At 35.3% G+C, this 12,734-nt stretch overlaps 1 long non-coding RNA gene and 1 pseudogene across 2 annotated transcripts in view; both read right to left on the bottom strand.

Moving 5' to 3' along the window:
* The window catches only part of LOC138142713 (large ribosomal subunit protein eL33 pseudogene), a 263,679-nt pseudogene that overhangs the window by 75,181 nt on the left and 175,764 nt on the right, over window positions 1-12,734 (bottom strand).
* Window positions 11,456-12,734, bottom strand: part of LOC138142740 (uncharacterized) — a 78,737-nt gene continuing 77,458 nt past the window's right edge. Inside the window, exons 1-2 of one of the 2 annotated variants that reach the window (XR_011163534.1) lie at window positions 12,694-12,734; window positions 11,456-12,489 (exon numbers count right to left, since the gene is read on the bottom strand). This is a non-coding gene — a long non-coding RNA (uncharacterized lncRNA). The remainder of the gene's footprint in view (window positions 12,490-12,693) is intronic. The other variant, XR_011163533.1, reaches the window with a different exon arrangement.

Below are 12,734 nucleotides of genomic sequence, written 5' to 3'. Positions count from 1 at the left end.
CCCCCCCCCCCCCCCCCGTGAAACGCATGCCGTGCTCCGAGCTGCATCCAATCAGAGCTGCAGCAGTGAGCGCGTCATCCTGTTCTTCCCCAGTGATTTGCTTGCTGGTACATTTTTTTTGTTAACATTTACCTGTTTATTAAAATTGCTGTCAATGTTCATTAAAATAAGCCCTCCCCTGAAAATAAGCCCTTTGGTGTTTTTCTGTCCAAAAAAATATAATAAGACAGTGTCTTATTATCGGGGAAACATGGTAGTTAACTGATAGTACTGAAGTCCTAATCAAATGTTGTCTGATGTTTTAGAGGTGACCATGGGTTCCTGATAGCTACCAATAATGAACTTTTAAAAATCACTAAGAAATTACAAAATGTTACACTATGCTAAGCACCAGGCTTTGAAATCAAAGCAAATCAAATAAATTTTCTAACTATACTATAGTTCTAGTAATGAACCCTATGGTCATGTGTAAGGACCTTCTTAACTAATTATGGGGATTCTCCTCATCAGAAGACTGAGGATCACATGAGGAATGTTATTTTTTTTTAGCTTTTTTTTTTTTTTTGCAGGGCAATTGGGGTTAAGTAACTTGCCCAAGGTTACAGGGCTAGTTTTTTTGTGTGGGTGTTAAGTTTTTGAGGCCAGAACTGAACTTGTGTCTTCCTGACTCCAGGACCAGCACTTTACTCACTGTGTCACCTAGCCACCCCGTGTTATTTTATTTTTTTAAAGTAATAGTAGTTCAAAAGTTTTGATTTACAGAGGGGTTTCAATCAGCTTCAATTAAAAGGGTATCCACATAGGTGGTCATTAAAAGATAATTCTGCATTCTATGCCATTGATTTTAAGGATATGTGACTGTGTATACATACATACATACATGCATACATGCATATATATACATAGATGTACATATGTTTATGTGTTCATATATTTCATATTTGAAATAAAAGTTCCCTTCTCCATAAAAATGAGTGAACCTATCAATATAAATAGGAGTATGCACTTTTAGGAAGTGCATTGATCTTTTAAGCCTGCCATTTTATGAGTTTTGGTAGTGAAGGCAAAAGCAGAAGGTAGCAGGCATTTATTAATAATCCTCTGTTTTCTAAACACTGTGCTAAGCATTTTACAAATGTTATCTCATTTGATGCTCAAAACAATCCTTTCTAAGGTAGGTGTGAATATTGTTCCAGATATTACAGTTCAGTTTTGTGATAGTCCAGTTTGGAAAACGGAGGCAGACAGAACTCATGTGACTTGCCTACTGTCAAAACAGCTAGTAAGTTTCTGAGGACCTCTTTGAATTTTGACCTTTTTGGAAGGGGGGAAGACAGGGAAATTGGGGTTAGGTGACTTGTCCAAGGTCACACAGCTAATTATTTTGTGTTAAGTGTCTGAGACTGGATTTGAACTCAGGTCCTCCTGACTCCAGGGCCAGTGTTCTATTCACTGCACCACCTAGCCACCCCTAACTTTGGTCTTCTTGACTCAAGATCCAGCCCTCTAGCCACTGTGTAACCTAGCTGCCTCTTCAGTAAAATAGGAATTTCATAAATGGATATCAGAGATTTAGCTTAGTGAAAGTTCAGTTTACTCGTTTTCCACCATAAGATAATAAAATCATACTTCTAAAGCTACAATACTGTACTACATTTCTCACAATTATTCATGTATTATCTTCTGTTGTTGTTTTGAATCACTCTTTAAGTGTTGAATTATAATGTTTTTATCAGTTTTTCCAATAGGTGGTAAACTTCTTGAGGGGAAGAATATATATCATACATTGTGTACCATTCAGTGCTTTTGACCAGAAAATATTTAATAAATATATATTAAGTTGAATTCTGAAAATAAAAGATGTTCCAGTCCCTACAAAATAAGTCCCTCTTCATTCTATTTATCAATATCAAAGTTGTCAACTTATCACTTTCATCAAAGATTCTATGAGTTTAGATCAGCTTTTTAAAAATACTATGCTCATATACTAATGAGTTCCATGCTAAGAGTTTCATATACAACAAAGTGCTTAAAGCAAAGATTTTTAATGACAGAAAAAATCTGGAAACAACGTAATTGCCCATAGATTGAGGAATGACTGAACAAATTGTAAATTAATATTATGGACCATTACTGCACTATACAAATCAATTAATATGATGAAGAAAGAGAAACATGGCATGATAAACGTTAACCAAAGCAAAGTAAACAGAATTAAGAAAACAATACACTTAAGAACTACAATAATTTAAATTAGAATAACAAAAAATCCATCAAAACACAATTCTGTTAAAATGATATGATAAAATTTGACCTCACAGAAGAGACACAAAAATGTATCTCCCCTGGCTTCTTAAAGAGGTTCAAGATATTAATTATGGAATCTTGCATATACTGTCATTTTTTTATGTCATGTTTACTTTTGCCATTATTCTGTCCTTCCTACTCCCTACTGCTACATTCTTGTGTTCTTAATTACAAAGGATGGCACTCTCTCCGGAAATGGAAAGTTTAATATATATTGAAAAAAGTGACTTAATCACAATAGATGTTAATAACATTTTATTTAAACTATATGCTGTTATAAAATAAGCTTTTAAGTAGGAATGAAAACACTAGAGTTATATTCATTTAAGTTCTTTGGTGCTCAATGGAGTAATTTTATTTGAAGATCTTTTTTTTTCACAAGATAACAGCAGTATAGCTTCTTTTAAGTAAAAAGAAATATTCTTGTTGAAAATTACTAAAGAATATGGAAGTCCAGCTCAATTTCCAAAGGCCATTTCCATATTTGCCGATGTAGGTGCACCTAGGATAGCAGACGAACTCTCTAGTTGATCTGAAGTACCTCTCAGCTTTTGCCTTCACCTCCTCTGATCATTTTCCCTGCTTATATTGCCTCTTGTTAACATATAACTTTGGAGTTACAGTATAAAACTTAATAGCCCACAAACTTTTATGCAATGAATACTTACGTAAAGAAACAGAATCTCATTTGAAGATTTTAATTGATTTTTAAGCAGCTTAAAATATATATATATATATATACACACACACACACATATATATATATATATATATATATATATATATATCTACATGAAGAACTGTGGGTAGCAGCTGTTTATTACCAGCAATCATAGCAGGTGCTCAATAAATGTTATTGACTTCTAGGTACTGACATGCTGCAGTTGAAAGTATAAAATTTCATTTTAGTAGCAGTAACTTTAAAAATAAATCAAATTCCATCTAAGGATTATTGTTGTTTTCTTTTTTCGGCCTTCAGATATAAAAACATAACGTATCACTACTTTGGCCCATTCAAAAGAAAAAAAAATCAAATACTACACTATACAAAATTTCAAATATATTCATTTAGTTTTTGAATTTTCTGGGTTAATTCATAATGGAGTTCAGAATAAGAAATAGATATGAAGATTAAACAGTTCCAACTGAAGTTTCTTTGCCATTGATAAAGGATATTAAGTTGAAATTTGACCTTTGCCCTTATCCCCACCTGCATAGATCCACGGTTGTGTTCATATCTCATCAGGTCAACACCTCTATTAAATTTGAATTAATGAGATCATTTTCAATTTCTTTTAGAGACAATGGAATTTCTCTTTATGAACACCAAAGACATTATGTATGAGAGAAGTACAAAACATGGTGTTGTAGTAACTTGACATGTATTTTGTTACTTTACTTATGGAAATGTATTCAATTTTGCAGAAAAAAATACATGTTTTAAAAATCCTTAGTCCCATAAAGGTCTCCAAACATTGTTCTAGAGCACAAAAGTGTCATCATATTGCCTGAAAATGTTAAAAATAGTTACAAAGATTTGACTCATATTAAATGCTTTTGTTAAATTAGAATCCTTGGAGACAACCTTATGTAGAACTGAGGGTCTTTGTTTTTCCTTCAACTCTCTTATTAAAGTATAAGCACATTTTTCTTCTTCTTTCCTTATACTCTACCACTTTATGATAAGTGAAAAGACTCCTTATGTTCTCTAATTGATGTCTTGCTGATATGAACCCACCCTGTGCTTCTCTTCCTTGTCCTGCCTTCATCAGGCAGTGCATTTCATGTTATAGGACTTTCCTGATTCCTCTGACTTCCATCAAAACTTGTTTGTCTCATTTCAACAGAAAAATGTTTTCTTGTAACCTAGCATCCACTTTAATATACTTCGTTTACAAATGCTGGTGGGTTTCCTTGCTCTTCTTTAAGTATCATATTTACTTCTTCAGGAACACAGATATAGATCCAGCAGGGATCTCAAAGATCACCATTGTCTTATAGAAACTAAATCCAGATAGATTACATGACTTAACTGTATTCAAAAGAAACCAAGTACAAGAGCTGCGATTCAAACCCATCATTGATGTTAGAATTTTTAACAAAACTAACTTAGTGAGAATTGGAACCAGTAGAGCAAATTGGGCATTAATTAATTTTCCTACATCCAGCTTTCTTAAATGATATAGCTCAAATTCCTTTTATGCCCGGAAAAGCCTTAGGATACATCCATTCTTAGACATTATGTTGTTTTTTTCTTTTTCTGGACAAAAAAAAATTGCACAGCATAATAGATCATTGTACATTCAAGTATAGTCAAGTGACATATTTAAAATTTATTTAGATCAACATAATCCTCAATAAGTAAAATATTGGCAGTATCACATAGCATTTCTATCACTTATATATATAATATATAGACACTTTTCTTATTGCAGTTTCTTTGTTCTTCACATTATTATGCATAATTTCTTAGTTAAATTGCTGTTTTTGTTTAATCTTGTTTGTTTGTTTGTTTTTAATAGGAAACGAAATTTAACCAACTTGCCCTGAATTCCAAGTCAAATTTCCCTGAAGATTTTTTTGGAGGGGGGAGAGGGAGATAAAATCAAACCCTTAGTTACTTATGTTAGAAAAGATAAGTCATTGGTTGTTCAGATAAACAAAATACAGCTGCTAGGCTTTCAATGGACAATTCTAGGCTGGGAAGCTATTTTTTTCTAGATAGGGAAGCCGTCTTTTTAGAAGTCTACAGTCCCCATAGATGAAGAATTGTCTTATTAAAGTATGGATGCTGAAGGTTTTGCTGCCCTCACCAGGACACCACAATATATGCAATTCTAGATTTTATTTAGTGGGGAAAAAATGGAACAATTTAAATAAAAAGAATCATGTAACAGTATGCAAAATTTTAAAAAAAAGTATCATTAGCTATAGGTTGGCTTTTGATAGATTTTAGTTCTAATAAGAAAACACCCATGTCACTTGAAACCATACAACAATCTACCAAAAATAAAGTTCACTTTTTTATCCACTTCAGCATTTTAAGGGTTAAAAGGAAAAAAAACAAACAAACTTAATTTTCTATCACTTGATCCAGTGATCTATCATTTCCAGAGTGGCTAATGCAATATAAATAGGGGGATTGATTTGCACATATATTCTTCTCTGAAACAGAGCTGTAATGTAAAATTCACTGGTTTATATCCAATGAATCAACCTCTGATCATTATTTAAATATGGAGGAAAAATATCAGCTTGTTAGCAAAAAAAAAAGTTCAATTGGTGCCAAAGGCACTAATATCACTAATCACTATCACTATCAAGCAATATCACTAATCAAAGCTGGGGGAAAAGTTCATAAGCAGTTTCATTATTCTCCAAGGAAGATAATTTACCACAACAGTACTAAAGTACTTCACTTCTCTGTAACTTTGAATTGTATTACACTTAGGCCTTTAAAATATAGTGACTAGCTCATCACTATGTACTTTTCTTTAAGAGATCATTTTGTGTTGTCTTTAATAGTTTAAAAATTGCTGGTAACTGCTTACATGTTTATACTGCATCTCTATTTCATGTACAAAGTATATTGGTTTCTCTGCAACCTAATATTTAGAAGGTTACCATTCTCATTACAGAGACAATTGCTTTTGTGATTTGTCATTATTTGTAGAATTATTTAAATAATAATTTCCTATATTTCTTCTGTAATAAAAGGGGGAGATAGATGTTCCCAATCCTTACTGCCTAATGCTTAGATGGCTTGCTTCTTGTGATGGGGTGATATCTAGAGAGACAAGTTATTTATATTAAGGCTGAAATCTTGCTTTGTCATAGCATTTTATGTTTGGTTCTCTTCTGTTACCAGTTTATTTTTTACCAGACAGATCTCCTATCTTATTAGCACACTTTCTTTTTAACAAAGAAAAAAAAAAGATACAGCCATAGGTTATCTGATTGTGTTGGGAAGGGTGGGGGGGGGATGTGAATCATATACTAAGTAATGCCTTTAGGTAAAAGAATTATGGGAAATTAGGCAATTTACCATAGAACTATATTGTGAAAGAATTTTGGTCATCCCAAAAAGGAAAAATAAAATCAACACAAAGATGAATGTCCCCCAAAGCAATTATTATAAAAATCAAACATATTGAACAAGATATGTGTTAAATTTCTTAAGTATACTCATTTAATGATGAGCAGATACATCACTGTAACAGTCACATACAGAAAGAACCAGGTAACTTTTTTTTTTAAGGCAATTGGGGTTAAGTAACTTGCTCAAGGTTACATGGCCAAGTGTTTCTGGGTAGGTGCTAAGTGTCAGAGCCCGGATTTGATACCTAGGTCATCCCGACACTGGAGCCGGTGCTCCTACTCGCTGAGCCACCTGGCCACCCCTAAGCAACTGGGGTTAAGTAACTTGCTCAAGGTTACGTGGCCAAGTGTTTCTGGGTAGGTGCTAAGTGTCAGAGCCCGGATTCGATACCCAGGTCATCCCTACACTGGAGCTGGTGCTCTTACTTGCTGTGCTACCTGGCTTCCCCGAACCAGGTAACTTTTATAGGCTGGGAAGTCCTTATGCCATATCAATTACTAGGATATTTGATATGATAGAAGAAAAATCAAAACTACTTTGTAAAACTCTCTCCTCTACCTATTTCTGCCTCCCCCCAAACATAGTCCTCTAATTCCATATTTATATATGTATAAGTGAAGATTCTTGAGAATTAAAAAAGTTCTAATTTTATAGTGAAATGACACAATAGTATGAGACTAAGACCCACACCCTAGTAGATAAGCTGACAAAGCTGACATCACTCTCCTTGTGATGGAGATACAGTTCATTTATAATTCTTGTTTATGAAGTACTGCCATTAATATTTAGTTTCATATATACACATATAGGGAGATACAGATTTATCCTTATATCCATCAATCTACCATATCTAAATTGATTTAGTTAAATATGATTATGTGTTTCTATATTTGTGTAGATATAGATATAGCTCCCAAATTATAAGTACCCAAACTTGGAAACAAAATGTGTTCTTACTGTGAAAAGAGTAGTTCAACAAATTGTGCTATATGTAAAGAATGGAATTCTATTTCATCATAAAGTGAATTAAAAACACAAGGGAAAGTTCACGTTAACTAATACAAAAATTAACTGAAGAATAACAAATAGGTCGGAATACACAGTATTTGGAATAATGCAAACAAAAGTATTATTGAACAACAGCTGAATTCATATTAATTGTAATCACAAATTGTGGTCACAAGGAGCAGATTGTGAAACATACTTCCCTTTTTTAGTAGAGTTATGAGGGATTCAAGATCATTGCTTGGCATATTCTATCAGATTCAGTTTTCTTTTTGGTTGCTTTTTTTAAGAAAAAAAAGGATGCAGCCTTAATTTATTTTATTATGATTAAGGGGAATAATCATAATAAAAAAGTAAAGCATTTTGTAAAAGAATTATGGAAAATTAGGTAATTTACCATAGACCTGTATTATGAAAAAAATTTGGTCATCCAAAAAAGGAATAATAAAATCAACATAAACATAAAATCAAACATAACTGCTTTTCTTTGTTACAAGAAAAAGCTCACCTGGAATATAATTTTGAAATTGACTATGATGTAGAAAGCACAAGGATTAGTAAAACATTAAAAATAATTTAAGAACTATTCTAGAGTATTAGTTATTGTGTCTTATGTGCCTTTTCTGGCCAAGAAAAGAGTCACACATTTTTTAGACTCTGATGTTATATCATGGAGCATATAAAGAGAGGTATATGTAACTCCAAAATAGTTATGAGATTAAGAAAAAAATCATTGGAAAACTTCATTCTTTTTCCCTCTCTAACAATCACAGCACAAGACTATTCAATGATGTTTTTAGTTTGCATGAACTAATGCCTAACTTGGCCAGATAATTGGAACATACATCCTAGACGTTTTTCTCCCTACATCTAATTACCCTTAGTTTTGGATGTCAGTGATCTAGTTTCCATGGTGAATGACATGATATTTTTGCAATGCACAGTGGATGTCCAAGTGCAAGGTAGTGACAATAAGCCAAAGATGTGAGGAACTAGAGCCAGAGAAGGAACATATCGGCCATAGAACATATAGTAACACTTTTTCCATCATGTATCATAGTCATCTTTAGTAAAGTGGCAGAAAAGGTCATAAGCTTCTTGCATTCAAACTGTTCCAGAATCTAAATTGAAATTGAAGACTCAGTCTCTGGCATAATCACCACCTGTTTGTGATTGATACTAACACAGGAAAGATCCAAGCAAGCATGATTTCAAAATACTATTTCCATTTAGCAATAGACACCTCCTGCATTCTACCCATATTGTTAAAGGAACCATCTTACATCACCTAATTCAAAATAGGCAACTCTCAGAAAAATTGAATGTGTAACCCTACATCCTCTGTTCAGTAGTAACAAGGACCTAGTAACAGGCAAGTAACTCCTTTTCAAAATACTATAGCGAGTCACTACTTTGGGTGATTTGGAACTGCAAGCAAACAGAGTCTTTCCCTGAGTGACTCATTCGAAAGTGATAGAGTTAGTAAGTATCTGAGGTTAGATTTGAACTTGTCTTCCTGATTCCATGTCCAGGGCACCATCCACTGGGTCTGGAGCTGGCTTCCACTAAGAAATCTTCTTTACATCTTTTTAAGGCCAGATAAGAGAAACTGACCATCTCCGTAAAAGAGAGACAGAGAGTATTCTCCACCTGGAAGCTCTGATAAATCTTGCTGACTCTATAAAAGCAAGTCATCAGAGAAATCCTGCAACATTTGGAATTTTTCTGCAGTGAGTTCCTCAGTATGGAGTCCATTAGTCCATAGCTTCAGGAGCCATTGCTCCAGAAATTCATCAGGTTACTATTTGAACTTCTGCATTCACTCTAGTTCCCGAATAGAAAGAGGCCCACTCAGCCACCACTTACTCCCTCAGAGCAGGAGCAATCTCTTTCTCACTTTCTCCTCTTCTTTCTCACAGTTTAGATCTGAGTAGGGCCAGAAACTTCAAGTCAGAGACTGTCCATAAGGTAGGTTTCTGGCCTATCAAGAGGCATCCTTTCACCTTTGAGATCAGCAGCTCGATTACATGCCTTTTGATTTCCATTGGGTAGTTTCTGAAATTTAATAGCTCTGTGTCTAGTTGCTAAATATGCTGAGATAGTTCACTTTCAGTCTTATTTGTGCTAGCCATTCAATTTCTGAAGAACTCTCCACAATCAGAAATACTAGACAGTTTTAGAAGAGTTCCCAACAAGGATCCATGTAGTGTCATGTCATTCATTCAATCATCTCATTTTCCATAATTTTAGCACTGTTCTCCCAACTAAACTGCTTTGTGAACCAAGATGGTGTGTGGTTTGTCCCAGTTCCTAACTATGTCAAAAGTTAGGGCCAGACATAATGCCAGGACCCTATTCAGTTTTGATATGGGGATTAAATTAAGTACCCCAAATTAAAACAAAAAGAGTTTTAATTTGCCCTAAAAGATCAAGGACCTACAACAAGGATACAGAAGAATTTATATTATTTGGATGTGGCCCATCTCCTTTGTCTCCATGTGGAAACGTGTTAAGTCAGCAGGGTAAGGCAACTGCTGTAGTCTTCAGAAATCCACCAAATCAGACAAGAACCAAGTCCATGTGGGTGGACTTTTTATGCTTTTGGGTGAACAGGAAGCTGCATGAAGGGAGGAAGGAGCCTGTCAAGTCCCAGAGAGAGCTTTATTACCTTTCAGGGATAATCTCTGTTGTGTGAAAATGTCTAGGTGGCTCAGTAGATAGACTGCTATGCTCAGAAACAGGGAGGCCTGAATTAATATCCAATCTTAGACAATTACTACCTATGTGTTCTTGGTTAAACCATTTAACTACTGTCTCCCCCAGCTTCCTCAACTCTAAAATGGAAATAATATCAATACCTATTTCCCAGGGTTGTTAGGATCAAATGAAAGAACTTTATGAAGTTCTTAGCATGTCTAACACTTAGTAGGAGCTTAAGAAACGTTTGTTCTCTTCCTTCTTAGTTTTACCAGTGTAAAATTTAAATTTAAAAGGAACATTCTGCCTACAAATATGATAATCTTGTCTTAAAAATATACCCTTATGTGTTTTGGCTATCATCATCATCAGTAAGATATAGCACAGTGAAAAAAAATCCTGGCTTTGAAGTAAGAGGACCTATGTCAAATACTACTACTTTGGGACCTTAAGCAGTCATGTATCCTACTCTGGAATCATTATCATTGTCTATAACATGAGGAAGGTGGATTTGATAGCCTTTGTGGTCCCTTCTCGTGCTAGATCTGTGATGATAACCATGAAAATAATTATTATTTATATTGTACATTGAGTTTTTAAAAAGTACTTTCTTTGCAGCAATTTTTATGTGTATTTTTTCTAATTTCAAAGATTTTTAAAAGTTTAAAAGTGTAAATGAAGCTAAGACTCTAAGAGATTGAGTGTCTTTCATAGAGTCACAATGTTAAAATCCATTAATGTTAAAAATATGAACACAGGCCTTCTGACTCAGACAAGTACTATTCTCATTATAACATACTGCCTCTTAGATCATACCTATATACTGATAAAAATATATAGAGAGAGAACCAAGGAACTGGGGGAAAAATCTTTGGGAAGAACATTCTAGAAGAATTCTTAGAATCATCAACCATAAATTTCTACATGTCACTCATGTCATCAGCTTCATAATTATTTTATTAAAACTGAGTAATTTAATCAAGGATAAATATTTAACCTTAGTGATATTTTTAATCATTTGGAAGTTGAAACACCAATGGTACCAAAATCAATCATGTTTATTTGGTACTTCTCATTCGTAGTTGATGAGCACAAATCATAAAATAGTAAAAAAAAACTTATACAAATATCAGAAGTCTACATTTAGTACTCTATTAAGCTAGACTGAAAAATAGGATGGAACTTTGGGGCTTTATTTTTAGTGGTCAGTACACTAAGAAAGCTAATACTATCTTAAGTTGCACTGTCATAGTAGACAGGTGTAGCAGCAAGCACCCCAAGCGTCCTCAGGGTTTGCAGCTACCACAGGTTCTTGGATCTGCTTTGTTAAAGGAAAGCAACTCAAAATGGGTTAACAAGCTTACTTTAATCAGTCAGACATATATCGTTTACCTTGTTCAGGAGAAAAGGTCAGCACCCTGAACCTCAAAGTATACAGGCATAATTATCAAGACAGAAACATCAAGTAGACAGATTTCCAAACTGTCCAACCATTACATCCATACCCAGTCAACATCTGGGTGTCCACATTCTGGGTTTTTCAAAGCCGGGGGACTCTCAACAACGGCTTCCCAGAATTCAGATCAAATCACAGAACACTTCTCAAAGTGAGTCCCAAAACAAAGCTACACATCAGGGCTTATATAGCTTTCTCCTGGCTCAGAGAATGTAACAACCTTATTGATTCACTGGCCAATCAAGAAGTATCTACTGAAAAACAAACCTCCCTCCCCAGGCTTCAGGTGCATTTTAGCCTAGGGGCAGGGAAGATCTTCCAAATTTGCATTCCCATTACATTTGGGCCCAAGATCTTTCATGCCCATAGCATAGACAATTTACTTTTGAATTAGCTCTGAACATTTCTTAGGTCACATTGTCAAAGTACAGAACTAAAGTTACCAAAGTGGCCACTGGGCCTTAAACAAACACAAAGTACATAGCATTATCACCATTATCACTTCAGTTCAAATAAAGTTGGGGGGGGAGGGGTATCCTTCCCCTCACAGAGCTCCAGCCCCAGCTTCCAAGCACAGAGAGGGGGCTGGGCAACAAAACCAACAAGGTGGGGTCCCTGGGGATCCAAGGCACTTCATCCCACCCACCATAGTCACAAGTCCATCCTCCCCCTGGGTCCCAAACTGTGGGATGCAGCCAGGAAACACACTCAGTGCCCCTGCTTTGCTGCTCAGTTCTTATCTTTTCCTGTGGCTGAATTCCGAACTCCTGGGCTCCTTCTCCTCCCGCAGGCGGCAGCCGCTCCTGGCTTCTGCCCAGGTCCCGATGCAGGCAGCTCACCATTCCCGCTCTCAGCTCAGCGAAGTCTGCATGCAGGCCACTCTTCTCTCCTGGTCCATGGCTCCACAGAGTCACAGCTACCACAACTGGGAAACAAACAATTATCCCAGCCCCCATACTTTCCTTTTACTCTGCAGATCCTGTTCGTGATGCCATTTTGTAGCAGCAAGCACCCCAAGCGTCCTCAGGGTTTGCAGCTACCACAGGTTTTTGGATCTGCTTTGTTAAAGGAAAGCAACTCAAAATGGGTTAACAAGATTACTTTAATCAGTCAGACATATATTGTTTACCTTGTTCAGGAGAAAAGGTCAGCACCCTGAACCTCAAAGTA

This window comes from Petaurus breviceps, unplaced genomic scaffold, assembly GCF_028583685.1.
Source record: "Petaurus breviceps papuanus isolate PSGF00001 unplaced genomic scaffold, PetGlider_PUasm1.0 90602, whole genome shotgun sequence".
NCBI lineage: Eukaryota > Metazoa > Chordata > Mammalia > Diprotodontia > Petauridae > Petaurus > Petaurus breviceps.
Note: the sequence above shows the minus strand (reverse complement) of the source record. Positions and strands in the feature narration are given on the sequence as shown.